Source organism: Pelobates fuscus, chromosome 5 (assembly GCF_036172605.1).
Source record: "Pelobates fuscus isolate aPelFus1 chromosome 5, aPelFus1.pri, whole genome shotgun sequence".
Lineage (NCBI taxonomy): Eukaryota > Metazoa > Chordata > Amphibia > Anura > Pelobatidae > Pelobates > Pelobates fuscus.
The window spans coordinates 191,268,138-191,289,182 of record NC_086321.1 but is presented as its reverse complement, the minus strand read 5'-3'; the positions used below and the strand labels follow the sequence as shown (position 1 = coordinate 191,289,182).

Genomic DNA, 21,045 nt, shown 5'->3' with positions numbered 1-21,045 from the left:
GATTTGAAAAAATTCTCCAATTCATCTATAGACACGTTAGCCTCAATTTTGACAATTGGATTTCAGTTACATGGAGATGAACGTATAACTGCTGGTGGGACACTGGCTTAAAAAAATACCTCCCCCATTTTTTCTCTGTTTGGGGTTTGTTTATTTCAGTGGCTGTGTAAAAGATCTCTTACTGTTTTGCACATGTCTCCAATCTTTCCCCTCTGACCAGAGTACAAATCTTTGAGCAAATCTCCCTTTCAACCCCCATCACTATCCTTTTTCCCTTGTCTCCCCTTCCGTCACCCCTCTTTAAGTTATTTCCCCTGTATGGATTTGTCTGCGTACAAATTGTACCATCTGTCTCTTCTCTCCACTTCTCCTTCCTTTTACTCCCCTCTCTCTCTCCTTTCTCTCTCTGTCTCTTTGTATGCCCGTCATGTTCAGCACTTTACGCTTTACTGCAATAAGAGGAGGATAAGAAATCATAGCGGGAGAGGAGAGGAGGGGGAAAGACAGAGAGAGATAAAAAAAAAAGAAAAAGAAAGGAGAGACAGAGAGAGAGAGCACAACAAAGACCAAGGGAGCGAAAGATAGAGGAAAATGAAGCAGAAAGGCTGGCAAGACTGATAGTGAAATAAAGTGAATCAGACATCAGAACAGAGATATGCTGGGGAGGAAGAAAGTAGTAATTATATAGTACATTTTTGGACACAATCTGTGCCACTGCAGAAGTTCTGTGGTGCTAATGGACACCCATGACCATACTGTGGCATAGTGTATTGATAACAAGGCATCTCCTGTATCAGATGCAAGATGTGTATGGCTCACAGTACGATAAGGCATGCGCCTGGCTTGGTTCATACTAATTCTCCTTTATAGTTTACCCCCTTGTCGTTGTTTTTGTCTGTGCTAGCAATCTCTACTTTTTTTCCTAGCTGCTTGTAAAATTCATGACTCTTTTCCCTTTAGTATTGAATAGATCAGTTTAGGTGTCTGGATGTGCAATATTAACTTCCATATACTGCAAGATTGATTTAATTATCTTATCCTCGAGTGTGAATTTGTTGTATTAATGTCTTAAATAAACCATACAAATTTGAACGATTATCTGTAAGAGAGCTCTGAATGTTATATACATTAATGTAATATAGGAATTAGTTATCTACATAGGTATGCATTGAATTCCAAATTATAGCGTTCAATCGAATGACCAAATATAGGCAAAAATAGCCGATGTGGAAACATTCTCCCATTCAGCCATAGTCACAACTTGCTTATTTTACCCTTCATTATTTCCAGATTTCAATTCGCTGCATTTTGGAATTTATTGAATAATACTGCCAGTCTTTAGAACAGTTTTCTTATGCTTTAACAGCCTGTTTCTTGAAATCACTTTATGAGATTGCTTGCCAAAATTGAGGTACCTTGGTTCATGGCATTACTTGGCCTATGGTGCATTGTACTGTTATATGAAAGCTGACCTAATCAATTTGCTCATGAACGGCACAAATTTGTATGTAATATAGGCACTGCTCGCGTACTACTTATATAAAGTGTCTGGGAATAAATTGACAAATTAGTCTGGATAGCTGGCCGGTGAGACCTACACAATACCCCACTGTCAGGACTGTCCAGGTCAAATTAGGACAGTTGGCATGTGTGTCTATTATCTTTCTGTACATCTTGGGTTTTCTGACCTTAATATAATCTATTATAAATCATAGCTTTCACATTTTAGCAATGCACATTTTACCTCACAGAGCTACATGCCAATGCTTATTTGTGACTTGACGCATTCTTTCATATGTGAGGTATGTTCAGCAAGTAATCACTTCTCTTTCCTTTCCAGTCATGAGTGGCTAAACCTGCAATAGGAGGTGATCGGAACTACCGCAGCCATGTTGTGGCTGACAGTGGGGACATGGCACATCAGTGCATTATATGCAGGCTTTTCAAAGAAAAGCAACATATGAAGATTATATAAGGTAAATCAATTATAAATGCTTACACTGAATTTCAGCTTTCACTACTCAGGCCCTCCCTGACCATGTACCCTAAGACTGAATAGTTCTACAAAGCAGTTCTCTGCCACGCCATGCCTACTTAACCCAGCTCAAACTCTTGCTTTCAGATTGTCCCAGGAGTGGTGGAGTCCACAGTCCGGATGACCTAGCTGCCTCCTCTTCCTTGCACACATGGTCTTTGCAACTTAGACAGGCATGGATTGTGGGTCCCTGTATGAGCATACCTGGAAACAGTGAAAAGGCTTTCTATCATAGGTGGGATAGACTTTAAATGCAGGTGACTGACCAAATTTAATACCACACCCTTGCCCAAAAAAGACTAACTTGAAGGGCATGCAATAAGAGTATCTCTTTTTGCTGTATGGTGGCAGCCACTGAGCTGATAAAACCATGCATGACTTGAAAGTCTGAAACCATTTCAGATGGCATATTTTGAGATGCCATGCTCATGCTCAAGATTTCAAGGTTTACAAACACAGACTGGCTCTTAAATACCAGCTTAGATTTTGGTCTCAAAAGCTGTGCTTCTGACCAAAGAGGCTTAAAGATGACCATCCCCGCAAAGTAAGAACGGGCCAAGAAATGCACTGAAAAAGATATTTACTTACATGTATGCTATACAAAACACACTGAAAGGCTATAATTAATGCAATCTGTCATATTAAATAATAATAAAAATAGATAACAGCTTTTCTTTTATTATTATTAAACTATATTTAGTACAAGTGATTCTATGTACGTCAATTAAAGGACCACTATAGGCACCCAGACCACTTCAGCTTAATGAAGTGGTCTGGGTGCCAGGTCCATCTAGGTTTAACCCTTTCTGCTGTAAACATAGCAGTTTCAGAGAAACTGCTATGTTTACCTATGGGTTAATCCAGCGTCTAGTGGCTGTCTCATTGACAGCCGCTAGAGGCGCTTCCACGCATCTCACTGTGATTTTCACAGTGAGAAGACGCCAGCGTCCATAGGAAAGCATTGAGAATGTTTCCTATGGACTGGCTGAATGCGCGCGAGGTTCTTGCCGCCCATGTGCATTCAGCCAATGACCTCAGAAGAGGGAGGAGAGTCTCCAGCACAGAGGGAGCACGGCGCTGGAAAAAAGGTAAGGGATTAATCCCTTCCACCCCCTTCAGCGCCATGGGAGTGGGACCCTGAGGGTGGGGGCACCCTCAGGGCACTATAGTGCCAGGAACACGAGTTTGTTTTCCTGGCACTATAGTGGTCCTTTAATGTTTGCACTTTCCTTTATTTTGGTTCTGGAAATGTGATCACCTTCCGCATAATTATTGAATTACTCACTTGGACCAGGTGCCCTATACCACTTAAGCCTAGCAAAATGTTTTACTGTACTTGCAGATACTTCTATTACATTTTTCAAGAGAGTTTAGATGGAAATTAATTATTATGTTTGAAGAAATATTGCAGTAATATTGTTTACTTTATATTTATTAATATATAATATATATTATATATTTGGTTCGCGGGTTGTTGTTGTTTTTTTTTTTTTTATAGACAAGTGATTTTACAGTACTTAATGATGGCACTAACATTGGTAAAGAATTTAGGACAATTCAGACATTTCTCTACCAATAGTCATTCCACCGGATTAATGTTACTGCCCATATTAATACTCACCTTCTATAATTCAATCATTCATTGATCAGCCACTACATTAAAACCACCTGCCTAGTATCGTGTAGGTTTCCCTCGTGCTGCCAAAACATCTCTGATGGGTTGAGGCATGGACTTGAATGTGTCCTGTGGTATCTGGCACCAAAACATTAGCAGCAGATCCTTTAAGTCCTGCAAGTTGCAAGGTAGCACCTTCATGGACCAGATTTGTTGTTCCAGCACATCCTACAAATGCCCAATCGGTTTGAGATCTGGGGAATTTGGAGGCCAAGGCAACACCTTGAACTCTTTGTCATGTTCCTCAAATCATTCCTGAACAATTTTTTAGTGTGCCACGGTGCTTTGTCCTGCTGAAAGAGGACACTGCCATGAAGGACACTGCAATCTCAAGGTAGATGGTACATGTCAAAGTAACATCTACAAGGATGCCAGGATACAAGGTGTCTTAGCAAAACACTGCCTCCACCGGCCTTTTTCTTCCTATAGTGCATCCCGCTCCTATCTATTCATCAGACAAAGCAACCTTTATCCATTGCTCCACGGTCCTTTAGGACGCTCACGTTCCCATCAAAAGTGCTTTAGGTGGAGGACATGGGTTTTCATGGGCACTCTGACCAATCTGTGATTACGCAGCCTCACACGCAGCAAACTGTGTGTTCTGACACATTTCTATCATGGTCACCATTTTATTTCAGCAATTTGAGCTATAGTTGTGTGATCAGACTAGACGCACTTGCATTCGCTCCCCAAATGAATCAATGAGGATTGGGTGCCCATGACCGTGATGCTGTTTCACCGGTTGTCCTATCTTGCACCTCTTTTGGTATGGAGTAACCACTGCTAACCAGGAAAACCCCATAAAACTTGCTGTTTTGGAGATGCTCTGACCCAGTCGTCTAGCCATCACTATTTGGCCCTTGTCAGAGTCACTCAGATCTTTTCTCTTGCCCCTTTTGCCTGCTTCCAACAGAGGGAATTCAAGAACTGACTGATCACTTGCTGCCTAATACATTCCACCACTTGACAGGTGCCATTGTAATGATATAATCAATGTTATCCACTTTGCCTGTTTTAATGTACTATGTATGTAATATACATATCATTTTATGAGTAACTTATCTGCAAAAATTGTAATATATGAAATAGAGACACAATGTGCACCATTGTTGTTGCGTTATGGCCAGGGACGAATTTACATGTCAGGTGCATGTAGGCACAGAAGTCTATGGCAATTACATACAGTGTTTAGTGTTAATTGTATGGTATAGTTATGGTTTAAGGGGTGTTTAAAAGAATTGGGTTTATGTGTGGGACTAAATTTAGTATTGGGGTACATGGTGTGTTTTGATTGTAAGATGAGTTAAACCTTTATTTTGATGTTATGGAAATCATTTGTTTAGGGTTTGGGAGAGGTTACATTTAGGGTTAGGGGAAAAGAGGTGTTTATGGTACAAGCATGTGGATTTGGAAGGGTTATTTGAAAAGTACTCACCATCCTACAATGGTGGACCTGTTATATTGTGTTCATCACTCATCGTTGTCCCTACTCCTTCTGCAAAGCATATACTGTATAAGAGACTGTTAGTGGGCAGATGGGAAGTGATCCCATCCATTTCCTGTCCAGTCTCACATCTACATATTGGGTTTGCTGGGGCAGCACAACTGAGTTTTATACTCCCCAATATCCTTTCAAGTAGCTATTCTATCAAGTATAGGAGGCTGACTTGATTACAGGGGACACTGGCCAAGGCACCTAGTGCACATCTCCCTTCACCAGCCAACTAGGCACCAAATAGAAACAATATAAGTGCTATGAATAGGTGCTCCCATATATAGCCATTTGCATACTCTGCCTAACAGGAAAACTGGCCCTGGTGGTGACCAGAAATTAAGCATTTCTGCCTTACACGCATGCACTCTTGTTTGATGATACCGTATAATGATAAGTTTGTTTTGCTGTTTTTAGAGACATTTGTCTTTTTTTTTTTTTTACCAGAGGTTACACATGGGGAAACAAATTTGAGACAAGGGTTATAAATTAGGATAGCCTCACAAAATCTGGGAAAACTAGGTTATTAAAAATCACTGCACTAAGTTGTTTGGAAAGCTACCAGGTTTGTAAATCCCCACTCAACAACATCCCTTCTATTGTTTCCTATAATCTCTACACTCCCAACCTCTGGGCCATATAACCTATTTTTATAATGTATTCCTTGGGCCATTTATACTCTCTCTCTGAGATGTTTCAAAATACTCCATACAACATTGCTTTGACACCTTTTCTTTCTTCATTTAGTTTTTACCATTAGCAGCTTGTGCTTCTTTGGCCATAAATAATCCAATTAATTCATCTAACTGCAACAAACAGATATTCCCATTGGCACAAATGAATACATATATCTATCCATTTTCCTCTGCTCTGTTTACTGTATGTCTTTGCGATTACTCATTCTGATGCTATATATTCATTGCATTCCACTAAATAAACTCATGAGGTGAATCATCATATTACTCAGTAAAAGCTCATCCAATAAACTCCAATACTGCAACATTTTATCCCTCAATTTAGCCTGACCCTGTCACCAGAGACACTTTTTGGAATAGCTCCTAGAAAAGAAAAATCAGTACCTTACACTAGAAAGCATAATAGATCATTAATAAAAACAGATTCTTAGATTACGTGTACGTCTGGCATCCTCTTCATAAACCAAACTTTGTGGATACCTGGAAGCTATGAAGAAGCTATGACATTTAAACCTTGCAAGAGCACATGATCTGCTAATTGATTCAGCCACATGGTTCAAATACTGGTCTTATGGCCCCATGTATTAGTTAGGATGAATTCAAGCAGAATTTTCAGCTCATTGTTGATTGGAGTTAAACCCTAGGTTCAGGGTCAAACACAGAATGGGCATTTATTTCTTGCTTCCCTACGCATTATTTATACTGTGCCAAATGGTGCAAATTAATCATCTAAATACCCATTAACGTAACTTGCTTATATTTGCAAGCAATGCACATTTTAGGGAAGGCGCAGTTTAGGGAGGACTTTATTTTTAGTTCTCAAAAGTAAAACAACACATTTATTATTCTACAACTCCTCATATTGTCCCATTAACCCTCCTTTTAGAACTTTTCATACTGCTCCATTTCTTAAGCATCAGATTCGAATGGTCCTATTAAAACCTTTCTGTAGAATTAGTTGAACGTCTTTAAACTTCTCTATAAATCTTCTCTTGCTGCCTTATTTTATGACTTGCTTTTAAACCTCTCTTTGTAACTCCCCTATTGCCCCATTAAATCTCTTTTGATAGTACAACCCTTGCCCCATTAAACATCTCTGTATCAATCCTCATATCACCTCACGGGCACTTTTTTTTTTGGAGCTCCTCCCTTTGCCTCCTTAAAACTCTCTTTTTAATACTAAATTGTGGCTTCATAATCCTCACTTAATAAACCATTACTGCCTTTAATGCTCAATTAAATCTACCTTTATAACTTACTTTGTTACCCCATTAACCCAAACCTCTCTTTATTACTCATCATCTTGCCCCATTACACATGATATCTCTTTAGATATGACTAAACTTTTTCAACTCTTAGATTAAAGCTTACTTGGTACCCCTTCCTTTTGCATATTTATCCTCCCTGTATAACACTTCTCTTTGTAACTACTTAGAATGCTCCAATAAATCTCAATTTTTTTGATCCTCCTAGTTTCCTATGAATTATCTGTTTTATAATTCCTTGTATTACCCCATTACACCCCCGTACTATAACCACTACACTGAGCTCTGATGCTTAAACTGCATAGACTACCTTTTCAACCTCTCTTTTTAACTCCTCAAATTGCTCAATATAACTTCTCTGTATAACTCTCCCAATTGCTTCATATACCCTCTCTTCATAAATCCTTTTGATTGGTCCTTTTAACTTCTCTTTATAACTCCCCCAATGTTTAATTTAACCTTTCTTTGTAACTCATCCAATTGCTCAATTTAACCTCCCTTATAACTCCCCACATTGATCCATTAACCTTTTTTTATAACTCCCCCATTGTTCTATTTGACATCTCTTTATAACGCCCCCATTATCTCTATTAAAACCTTTTTTAACCCCACATTGCTCCATTTAACCTATCTTTATAGCTCACTCATTGCTCCATGTAATATCTCTTTACAACTCCCCGATTTTTCCATTAGCCCTCTTTTTTTTAATCCTTCTATTGGTCCATTAAATTGCTCCGTATAACTCCCCCGTTGCTCAATTTAACTTAATTGTAACTCCTCCCTTTGCTCCATTTCACCTCTCTTGTAACTCACCATGACTCCATTTACCATTTTTTGTACCTCCTCCCATTATTCTATTTAACCTCTAAGTCCCTAAGTATTTCTAATTCCATTTATTACTGTTTATCCTTTTTTTATAACTCCTGATTGCTCCATATACTTTCTTTATAAAACCCCCATTGCTCCATCATTTAAACTCTTTTTAACCCCCACAGTTGCTTAATTGCAGAGTTGCCTCTCTTCATAACCTCCCACATTGCTCAATTTATCCTCTTTTTATAAATCCCTTTATTGTTTATTAGGCTTGTCAGTAAAATCAAAAAATTCAAGAAACCACTGTGGTACTCCGCAGATGTGGCCAAAATAGTAAAAAACTAAAAGTTAGCATTTAGTAATTATAAAAAAACCCAGAGTGAGGAAGACAGAATGACCTATAAGATTAGGCAGAAAGAGGCTAAGCAAGTTATAAGAGCTTCCAAATCACACACAGAAGAGAAAATAGCACAGTCAGTAAAAAAGGGGGACAAAACTTTTTTTAGATACATAAATGAGAAAAGAAAAGTAAAACAAGGATTAGTTAGATTAAAAACAAAAGAAGGAAGGTATGTAGATGAGGATAAAGGTCTAGCTGACTGCCTCAATGAATATTTTTGTTCGGTATTTACAGCTGAAAATGAAGGAAAGGGACCTCCGTTAAAAAAAAGGATAAATGAGTCATTTATTACACGTGAGTTTACAGAGGAAGAGGTTCTATTTCAACTGTCAAAAGTAAAGACAAATAAGTCAATGGGACCTGATGGAATACACCCAAAGCTATTAAAAGAGCTTAGTGGTGTACTAGCAAAACCATTAACAGATTTATTTAACCAATCATTGTTAACAGGAGTAGTCCCAGAAGATTGGAAGTTAGCGAATGTTGTGTCCATTCACAAGAAAGGTAATAGGGAGGAGTCGGGCAACTATAGGCCAGTAAGCCTTACTTCAGTAGTGGGGAAAGTGATGGAAACCATGTTAAAGGATAGGATTGTTGAACATCTAAAAACACATGGATTTCAAGATCAGAGACAACATGGGTTTACTTCAGGGAGATCATGCCAAACTAATCTTATTGATTTTTTTGATTGGGTAACTAAAATTATAGATCAGGGTGGTGCAGTAGACATTGCTTACCTAGATTTCAGTAAGGCTTTTGACACTGTTGCACATAGAAGGCTTATCAATAAACTGCAATCTTTTTGGATTCCAATATTGTTGAATGGGTAAGGCAGTGGCTGAGTGACAGGCAACAGAGGGTTGTAGTCAATGGAGTATATTCAAAGCTTGGGCTTGTCACCAGTGGGGTACCTCAGGGATCTGTACTTGGACCCATTCTCTTTAATATTTTTATTAGTGATATTGCAGAAGGTCTTGATGGTAAGGTGTGTCTTTTTGCGGATGATACTAAGATATGTAACAGGGTTGATGTTCCAGGAGGGATAAGCCAAATGGCAAATGATTTAGGTAAACTAGAAAAATGGTCAGAGTTGTGGCAACTGACATTTGATGTGGATAAGTGCAAGATAATGCATCTTGGACGTAAAAACCCAAGGGCAGAGTACAGAATATTTGATAGAGTCCTAACCTCAACATCTGAGGAAAGGGATTTAGGGGTGATTATTTCTGAGGACTTAAAGGTAGGCAGACAATGTAATAGAGCAGCAGGAAATGCTAGCAGAATGCTTGGTTGTATAGGGAGAGGTATTAGCAGTAGAAAGAGGGAAGTGCTCATGCCATTGTACAGAACACTGGTGAGACCTCACTTGGAGTACTGTACACAGTACTGGAGACCATATCTTCAGAAGAATATTGATACCTTAGAGAGAGTTCAAAGAAGGGCTACTAAACTGGTTCATGGATTGCAGGATAAAACTTACCAGGAAAGGTTAAAGGATCTTAACATGTATAGCTTGGTGGAAAGACGAGACAGGGGGGATATGATAGAAACATTTAAATACATAAAGGGAATCAACACAGTAAAGGAGGAGACTATATTTAAAAGAAGAAAAACTACCACAACAAGAGGACATAGTCTTAAATTAGAGGGACAAAGGTTTAAAAATAATATCAGGAAGTATTACTTTACTGAGAGGGTAGTGGATGCATGGAATAGCCTTCCAGCTGAAGTGGTAGAGGTTAACACAGTAAAGGAGTTTAAGCATGCGTGGGATAGGCATAAGGCTATCCTAACTATAAGATAATGCAAGGGACTAATGAAAGTATTTAGAAAACTGGGCAGACTAGATGGGCCGAATGGTTCTTATCTGCCGTCACATTCTATGTTTCTATGTTTCTATGTTTGATTAACCTCTCTAGACTAGAGAGTCCCCACATTGCTCAATTTAACCTCTCTATATACCTCCCTCCATTGCCTCATTTAGTCTCTCTTTTTAAATCCCCCATTGATCAATTGCTCTTGTAACTCAATCACTGCTCAATATAACCTCTCTTTATTACATATTCCATTGCTTCTCTAACCTATCTAGATAATTCCTCCATAGCTCCAGTCTTTCTTTATAACTCCTGCATTGCTCAAGTTAAGCTTTTTTTGTAACTCTTCCAGTTGCTCAATTTAAAGGACCACTATAGGCACCCAGACCACTTCAACTTAATGAAGTGGTCTGGGTGCCAGGTCCATCTAGGGTTAACCCTGCCTGCTGTAAACATAGCAGTTTCAGAGAAACTGCTATGTTTACATATGGGTTAATCCAGCCTCTAGTGGCTGTCTCATTGACCGACGCTAGAGGCGCTTCCGCACTTCTCACTGTGATTTTCTGTGATGCTCTTGCCGCGCATGCGCATTCAGACGATGACATCAGAAAGAGGAGGAGAGTCCCCAGCGCTGAGGGAGCCCCGCGCTGGAGAAAGGTAAGTGTTTAACCCCCTTCCTCCCACTTCAGCCCGGCGGGAGGGGGGCCATGAGGGTGGGGGGGGGACACACACCTATTAACACTATAGTGCCAGGAAAACGAGTTTGTTTTCCTGGCACTATAGTGGTCCTTTAACCTCCTTTATAACTCTCCCATTACATCATTAACATTATTTTTATAACTTCCCAATTGCTCTCGTTTTAATTCCCTCCATTACTCCATTTAGCCTTTCTTTATAACTGCCAATTGCTCCATATACCTTCTTTATAGAGCCTCCCATTGCGCCATTTAGCCACTCTTTAACTCCCTCTGTTGCTCTATTTAGCCCCTCTTTATAACTTCCCCTATTGCTCAGTTTAACCTCCCTTAATAAATGTATTGATTGCTCCAATAACCTCTCTAGATAACCCCAATGTTCAATTTAACCTCTCTCTATACGTCTCTTAATTTCTCAATTTAGTCTCTCTTTATAACTTCCCCATTGGTCCGTTTAACTGCTCTTTATAACTAAACCATTGCTCAATATAACCTCTCTTTATAAAATCCTCCATTGCTCCATTAACCTCTCTAGCTAACTCATCCAATTGCTCCATTTAACCTTTATTTGTAACTCTCCCATTGCACCATTAACACTTTTTTATAACCCCTACCTCTCTTTATAACTCTTCTATTCTTCCATTAAACTTTTCTTTGTAACTCCTCCAATTGCTCCATTTAACTTCTTTTACAACCGCCCCATTGCTTCATTAACCCTCTTTTTATAAAGCCCTTATTGTTCAATTTTATCTCTCTTTAAAACTGCACAATTGGTCCATTAACCTATTTTTATAGTGGTTTGGGTGCAGTGCCCCTGCCTGTTTAACACTAAATTTCAGGGTTAAGTCTACCTCTAGTGGCTGTCTTGCAAACTGAGGTTTACTCCATTAAACCACGTCGGAAGTCCTCATGCTTTACATTAGAACCTCTAACATCTTCAAATTCCCCATAGGAAAGCATTGATTCAAGCTTTAATGAGCACAAGCTCGACAAGTGCAGCACATGTACATTAGGTCCCACTATCGCCATGATGTCACAGGAGTAGCATACCTAGTCAGAATTAATGGAAGTTGTACAGTGGATGGGGATGGGGGCGGACTAGTAAGTTAGGGAAAGGGACAATATAGCGTTAGGAATACAGTTCTCTTTATAACTCTCCCATTGCTCCATAAACCTTCTTTATATAACCCCCTCATTGCTCTATTTAATCTCTCTTTATAATTTACCGCATTGCTCAATTAACTTCTCTAAGTAAGTCCTCTATTTCACCTCTCTTTATAACTCCCCCATATTTCCATTTTCCCAATGACAATGTCAGTGTTTTGACATGGTCATGGTGCTTGGAGCCTGTATGTGTAGCATTTCAGTATGAGGAGCTGCACATACTGAGGTACTTTAGATTGCTGCGGCAGGTGTTACTCCACCTCTGACAGCATCATCATCAAATGTTAATTCTGTGCGTATTCCATGCATAGAGGGTCATTTGTTGAATGGAAGTTTGGCATTCAGCAAAATGGTTTGCTCCATAATCCTCGCATTATTTACACAACAGAGGGCTCTATTTGGTTATGATGCTTGCAGTAGCCCTTTAACTTCTCCTTATTACTCTATTTAACCTCTCTGCATAACTCCCTCACTGCTACACTTTACCTCTCTTTATAACTACCCTATTGCTATATTTAACCTATCTTTATAACTCCCCCACTGCTCCATTTAACCTCTCTTCATAACTGCCCCATTCTCTATTTAACCTTTCTTTATAACTCCCCAGTTGCTATATTTAACCTCTCTTTATAACTACCCTATTCTCTATTTAACCTTTCTTTATAACTCCCACATTCTCTTTTTAACCTTTCTCCATAACTCCCCATTGCTGTATTTAACCTTTCTTTGTAACTCCCCCATTCTCTATTTAACCTTTCTTTATAACTCCCCCATTCTCTATTTAACCTTTCTTTATAACTCCCCCATTCTCTATTTAACCTTTCTTTATAACTACTCCATTCTCTATTTAACCTTTCTTTTTTTATAACTCCCCCATTGCTGTATTTAACCTCTATTTATAACTCCCCCATTGCTGTATTTAACCTTTCTTTATAACTCCCCCATTGCTGTATTTAACCTCTCTTTGTAACTCCCCCATTCTCTATTTAACCTTTCTTTGTAACTCCCCCATTCTCTATTTAACCTTTCTTTGTAACTCCCCCATTCTCTATTTAACCTTTCTTTATAACTCCCCCATTCTCTATTTAACCTTTCTTTATAACTCCCCCATTCTCTATTTAACCTTTCTTTATAACTACTCCATTCTCTATTTAACCTTTCTTTTTTTTTATAACTCCCCCATTGCTGTATTTAACCTCTATTTATAACTCCCCCATTCTCTATTTAACCTTTCTTTATAACTCCCCCATTGCTGTATTTAACCTCTCTTTGTAACTCCCCCATTCTCTATTTAACCTTTCTTTATAACTACTCCATTCTCTATTTAACCTTTCTTTTTTTTTATAACTCCCCCATTGCTGTATTTAACCTCTATTTATAACTCCCCCATTCTCTATTTAACCTTTCTTTATAACTCCCCCATTGCTGTATTTAACCTCTCTTTGTAACTCCCCCATTCTCTATTTAACCTTTCTTTGTAACTCCCCCATTCTCTATTTAACCGCTATTTGTAACTCCCCCATTCTCTATTTAACCTTTCTTTATATCTACTCCATTCTCTATTTAACCTTTCTTTTATTATAACTCCCCCATTGCTGTATTTAACCTCTATTTATAACTCCCCCATTGCTGTATTTAACCTTTCTTTATAACTCCCCCATTGCTGTATTTAAAGGACCACTGTAGTGCCAGGAAAACATACTCTTTTTCCTGGCACTATAGTGCCCTGAGGGTGCCCCCACCCTCAGGGTCCCCCTACCGCCGGCCTCTAGGGGGAGGAAGGGGTTAAACTTACCTCTTTCTCCAGCGCCGGGCGGGGAACTCTCCTCCATCTCGGCTGAATGCGCATGTGCGGCAAGAGCCGCACGCGCATTCAGCCAGTCCATAGGAAAGCATTCACAATGCTTTCCTATGGACGCTGGCGTCTTCTCACTGTGAAAATCACAGTGAGAAGTGCGGAGTGGCCTCTAGCGGCTGTCAATGAGACAGCCACTAGAGGCTGTATAAACCCTATTATAAACATAGCAGTTTCTCTGAAACTGCTATGTTTATAGAAAAAAGGGTTAAGCCTAGCTGGACCTGGCACCCAGACCACTTCATTAAGCTGAAGTGGTCTGGGTGCCTATAGTGGTCCTTTAACCTCTCTTTATAACTCCCCCATTGCTGTATTTAACCTTTCTTTGTAACTCCCCCATTCTCTATTTAACCTTTCTTTATAACTCCCCCATTCTCTATTTAACCTTTCTTTATAACTCCCACATTCTCTATTTAACCTTTCTTTATAACTACCCCACTCTCTATTTAACCTTTCTTTATAACTACTCCATTCTCTATTTAACCTTTTTTTTTTATACCTCCCCCATTGCTGTATTTAACCTCTCTTTATAACTCCCCCATTGCTGCATTTAACCTTTCTTTATAACTCCCGCATTCTCTATTTAACCTCTCTTTATAAGTCCCCCATTTTCTATTTAACCTTTCTTTATAACTCCCCATGCTCATTTATAAGCCCCCCATGCTCATTTAACCTCTCTTTATAACTCCACCATTGCTCCATTTAATTTCTCTCCATAAGCATTCTTGTCATACCATATAACCGCCCATTAAATTGCCTTCCTTTGACTAATTTCAACTCACTTTATAATTAATATTATTACCTAGTTAAACCTTTCTCTATAACTCCTCCTATTCCTCAATTTAACCAATTTTTATAACTCCCCCTAATGTTCCATTTAATACGTCATTTTATTCCTGTTACTCTGTTAAACCTCCTCTATAACTGTTTATTGCTCTATAAAACCCTACCATGTAATGTCTTCAATTACCATACCATACCATATATGATGTCTCCATTTAGCAACTTAAATGTCTGTCTAACCTGTCTTTATAGCACATTAAATCTAGTCATATTATCCCACCCTGTGATATTTCTGTAATATATCCTGTTGACCCATATAACCTTTAGATATGTCACAGTATTTAGTTGACACACTGTTTGCTTATAACTCCACTTAATGCTCCACACCTCCTGTAACACTTCACTCCTCATAGTAGCCCCCTGCTACTATTCTATTGTTCTAAACAAATCCCCATATAGTAAGAGCTCCCTGTAACTCCACCTACTGCTCATTGTCACTGTTAGCTTTAAACAATTAAAGTGTAGTTGTGTGTAGGGAGGAGGAACACACCTGGTGCATGGATACATAGGCAGCTCTCAAAGATAACTATGCACTTCAATGTAATGCACAAAACGCATGCTGCATCAGTAAACACACGCATATCTATACAACAGGTTTGGATATACACAGACATGTATACATTGTCCCTTCTTCATACATAGACATTCATGCACAAAGAGAATTACAGCACATGTTTTTCTATAGACATATGTGTATGTGCCATATATTTATTTATTTATTTATGTATGTATGTATGTATGTGTATATATATATATATATATAAAGAGAGAGAAAGAGAAAGCAATCATTTAAATATATGTGGAGAGAGAGAAAGAGAATATTGGCACACACTCGCTCAGACACACGCACAATGCAGACACATGCACACAAACAGAAGTTTTTTAACGCACCGTATAACTCCAGACGTTTGAGACAGACCTCTGCAGAGACAGCTCCAGATGTAGAAAATGTCTGCACAAAAACCTCAAGCTGCCGAGAGAGACAGCTCCAGGTGTGTGTGAGACTACTGCTGACACAACTCCTATTGTGAGGCAGCCTCTCTCAGAGACATTTCCCGGCGGGAGAGAATGAGACTGCTGCAGAGACCACCCTAAATCTATGAGACCCTGGTGCAGAGACCATGTGATACAGATGAACAGACTGTAATAGAGATAGAGACAGTGAAAGGGAAATAATGTCAGGGAGTGAGGGTGAGAGACAGAGGTTTAGAAGAGGAGAGAGAGCAGGCTAGTGAAGGTGAGATAGGGATTAAGGGTGATGCAGAGACAGAAAGAGAAAGGCAGAGGGAGCGTGAGACAGGAAGATACAGGTTTCCGCAGATGCTGCTCTGGGTTTAGAACGAGTGATGCTGAGAATACGAGTTGACATGCACCCCCCCAAATCCTATGCACTCCCACCCTCCTCCCCTGTCTCTCTCTCTCTCTCTCTCCCTCTCTATTTCTCTCTCCTCCTCTTTCTTCCTCTTTCTCCTTTCCTCTAATACAAGAGGACACAAAGAACAGAGCGAGACAGAGACAAAGTGACAGTGAGAAACCAGAGGGACAGGGAGTGAGATAAACAGGGACCTTAGAATGGTCAGACAGCAGTGGGGCATATACATGTATATGCAGAGGACAAAGATATATTGTACATAGAAAATTGAGTGAGAGATAGATAGATAGATAGACAGACCATGTTTCTAGATATTGTCTCAGAAAAAGATAACTATATACAGATGGGTTCAGATATACAGGACAGATAACGATTGACAGGGTACAGCAGTCTGATGATGGTTATTTTGGGTGTAATATGGGTTAGTGCCCCTGGGTTTCACATAAAAGAAACTCTGCAGGAAGCACAGATGGGACCAACATGTAAAAAAGGAGAGAAACAAGAAAGAACTAGAGGAATAGAAATGTGTTATTAAATCAAGAGGAAAATGGATTTCCTACAAAAAGGTGAAAATATGAAAAACAAATAAAGAAATTAATTCTGAGTTTTTATAGTGGGCAGACTAAATGTACTAATTGTTTCCCATCAGCTGTCACAATCTATGTTTCTAAGATAGTGTTTGAGGGAGTGCATCACAGAAAGACTATTACACTGCAGATGTGAGTTTCATTCAACAAATTGCAGAACACTAATGCGAAGGCGAAGAATGCATATCTCTCAGTCTGTCATACAGATTTTTCGGTGATATAGCGATTATTTAATCTGTAAATCTGTTAAATGGCACAGTGCAGGTGTGACTGGAAATACAAACCTTAAAAGTCTCTTCTTCACTGGTAAATAGTCATATTAGCTTAAATAGTGACACTGATTGACACTGAGGACAAGAGACAGACAGACAGAGAGAGAAAAATAGATGGATTGAGAGAGGAAGATGGAAAGAAAGATACTGAGATAACAAGAGAATACCTTAATAAACTGTTAAGAAAATACACTAAACAAGTCAATAAGGCTTACTATAAGACAAAAGGTCTATAATAGTTAAAGACAATCTTGCAGGAAAAACAAAACTGTGAAAGGGTGTGAGAGAAAGATGAAAGGGTGAGACACATGAAGGAACACATTAAGAAGCAGATAGGATTGAGACGGAGGGAGAGGCAAACAGAAAATAATTATCAGCAACAGAATGACATTCAGAGATGGAGACAGACACAGGAAAACATAGTGACACACAGAGTGACATAATCAGTGGCTGAGATGAATATCATGTATATTGACAGGACATAATAAGTGACATAATCATTGACTGCAATGATTATTAACACATAAAGTATCACTCAAGGAGACACACTCAATGACTGTAAAAACAATATGTCAGACAGGGTTATTCACCAAACCATGAACTGTCAGAAAATCACTAGACAATTACAAATGTTAGGCCAGTAATGCTAGACCACAGACATTGTCTAATTCAACTCTAGCTCTTGTTCAGCTATTTTCACCTAAAATGTGTAATTTCCTGGCAAATTGGTGGCAATTTACGAATTTATGGTTTAGTGAATACTCTTGACAGTGTTGCTATATTTTATACTCCCTTCAATGGAGGGCTGATGCCAGTACCAGCCATATTATACGCCACTATAGATTTACAACTGGCACCCAGAGGATAATTGGACCCACAGTTGGCTCCCAAGGGGCTTGATATGGCATTTGGCAACCAGAGGCTCTGGCTGTGTGGTCATGAAATAAACAGAATAGTCAAAACACATACACATTACTTATTTAAAGGGATACTGTAACACTTTTTAAAGCCTCTCTTTTTTGATCTACAGTGCCCTATTGAGCATTCTCATCTAGGTCCCCCTCCTCTTTAAAAAGTGAAAAAAAATTTAAAAAGTGCTCTTGTGGATGTCTCCATCTATTTGTTGTATTTGTTGTTTTTTTTAATACGACGACATAGCTTCTGAAATACAGTTTAATTTAGCACTATACTGAGTTTGCAGGTATTCTTGTATCAAAATTATCTAATGAAGTCTGGATTTAAATGGGAACACAGTGGAACAACATATTTCACTAGGTTGTGTTTATAATGATACGAAGTTATGCTGTCAATATATTTGTTCAATATGTCTAAATATTATAATGAAAAAAAAATTAGTCTAAGAAAAAGAAAAAAAAAGTGAACAAAATACTTTAAAACTTACCTGCAATCAAGTGCTGGGTGCAATACCCAACGCTGATCGTCACTCACTGTCTGATGTCACCAAGAGCCTTGCATGGTCCAATCATGCCTTTTATTGGACTGTTTCACTGGCAAAGAGTGCATGCGCACCTTCTGAGACGCACAGAGGAGCGAGAGAAAGCTATCTAAGCTCTATGGGAGGCAGGAGGGAGCGCACAAAGGGAGGGAGAGGGAAACTGTGACAGCAGACGTAATTTTTGCACAAAATTGACAAGTGACATATGCTAGGGTGTAACTAGCTATCCGGCACACAAGTGCAAATATCTCCGTATGTGCTGTGTTTCAAGCAGAAAAGCTGCATACACACAGATGTATGTAAGTTCGGATGCTGTCCCTGGTGCTTAGAATAATAAAGTTTGCCTGCGTTCCACGGTGGAACACACATGCGCGACGGATGCCGGCAGATGGTATGTCATCAAGTCTGCGTCCGGTTGCGCATGCGCAGACGCACAGAAGGGACGCCACCCGGCATATTTAAATGCCGAACCAAGAAGATTCGTACAAGCTCCTGAAGAAGTCTAAATATTGGAAAAGACGAAACGCGTTGAGCAGCCTTCTACCCGGAGAGTTGAAGCATTTGGTGGTGAATAATTTGGTCCATATCTTTCTGCGGTTTTGCACAGACCTCCACACAGATTGCCTTACCGGGAGACTTAGCCTATTTAAGGCACCAGCTTTTTAGCACATATTGGAGATTTTCAATTGTGCCACATCGTTTGTGAGTGTTTTTATTCTATATGTTTTACCACTCTTAAATTAAAGTTTGCACTATGATGTTTTCTCTTTCTCTATTTTTTATGTGAATGTTCCTTATCCATCTGCTGGAGGGTAACTATATTCAGCATTTGTATTTGGTGATAAGTGGCGCCCTATTTCTGTATAGTATATACAGTTTTGTTTTACACACAGACTCCTGCCACCAGGATTACGTTAAACCACTGAGGTCATGGTGGCTGGAGTAACCTTTAAGAGTAATGAGTAAAGTGTAATGAGGTTGCTCAAGCAAGAGCAAGCCGCAATGGATCAATCTTTAAAAGCTCTGAAAAGTATGAGGCAGACTGCCAGGAGGAAATACGGAAAAGTCAAGATCAGGATAATAGGGGCTTCTGAAGAATTAAGGTAGACCAAGTCATCTGGTTAAGACATGAGTAGTTAAATTAACTGGCAGGCACATTGTTGGTGTTGCAATTTGCCCATAGGTCTTGTTGCTGCATGGTGCTCTCCCTTGGCACCTCTGTCTAAATACAGATGAATGGTATATAACTGCTAAAAGAGCCGGGCGCCTTTGTGTTGAATGATGGAGAATGCCTGGGGTTACTATGTCTGAAAAGTGTAAACTGGCTCCCACTGTAACACATACCAAGTGACATAATCAGCGAATGCAAAATAAAGTGTCAGAAAGTGACAGAATCGATATTTAGTGAGACAGTGACATAAATCAATTAATATAGCACAGATAGTAGAACAAAAAGGTACAGGAATGACACAATCAGCACATATCAAAGTGACAGAAAATTACATTAGGATAGATTGTGACACAAAACATTTTGCAGCATGCTCATTATAACATTAAAAGGCTATTTAATACGAACTACAAAATGCTAATTTTTTTTTGTTTGTTTTTTTCATTTTGCCAAGAATTAATGTTTTCTACTATAATTTTTGTTGTTGTTGGAAAGTAACATTTAAAGAAACAATGACGCAACAATAGTACACAGCTATATTTTCAAAACAGACAGTTTTTATACCAGGGGGCCTCTTGGAATAGTAAAATTAATTATAGATTAACCTCTTACTTAAATTCATATTTATGCATTTGTGTCAATCGGCCACTTCTTATAATGTCTTCGAACTCTTTGGACATTAGATGGTTATTCCATCCTCTCTTTTCTTCCTTCCTCTGACCAAATTATTGAAGGAATGACGGTTGCTGGACAGCGTCCTTGTATCTTCTGTCGGAGCCATTAGCTATGTTCAGCCAATATAAAAAATTTCTACACTAATTAGATTTTAAATTTTCTTACCTTCATGTAATTTGTGCATAACTTAACAATGATTCTGTTGTTTATGTAACAGCCCTCCTACCTCCATTCCACTCACCCTACAAGTTGGGTCCTGTATGACATATTTATAGCCCGATATCTACTAATGAGTAATTATGTACAGTGATAACAAACATTCTGCTGCCATACCTGGAAAGAGAGTCCTACATACACTAAACAAAATTATAAACACTTTTGTTTTTGCCCCTATTTTCATGAGGTGAACTCAAAGATCTAAGACTTTGTTCTATGTACACAAAAGGCCTATTTCTCTCAAATATTGTTCACAAATCTGTCTAAATCTGTGTTAGTGAGCACTTCTCCTTTGCCGAGATAATCCATCCACCTCACAGGTGTGACATATCAAGATGCTGATATGGCCACTCTAAAATACACAAACTGTATTTGCTTAATTTTTTCTATGAACTCATAGCATACCTCTCAAGTGTACCTGTTTAGTAGGGATAGTCTTTATTTTGAGTCCAAATCACTCTTTACTATCCTAATGTCCATCTTTTCTAGGAACTGCATAATGTAAGTGTGTTTGAGCTCCACAGCAGTAATACTCAGAGTAATGTGTCTGTAA

At 38.9% G+C, this 21,045-nt stretch overlaps 1 protein-coding gene across 1 annotated transcript in view; it reads right to left on the bottom strand.

The window, feature by feature from the left end:
• The window catches only part of CDH24 (cadherin 24), a 162,947-nt gene extending 146,840 nt beyond the window's left edge, over positions 1 to 16,107 (bottom strand). Inside the window, exon 1 of the mRNA XM_063454855.1 lies at positions 15,638 to 16,107. The gene's annotated coding sequence lies outside the window, so the exon portion shown is untranslated. The remainder of the gene's footprint in view (positions 1 to 15,637) is intronic.
• Between the last annotated feature and the right edge of the window lie 4,938 nt (positions 16,108 to 21,045).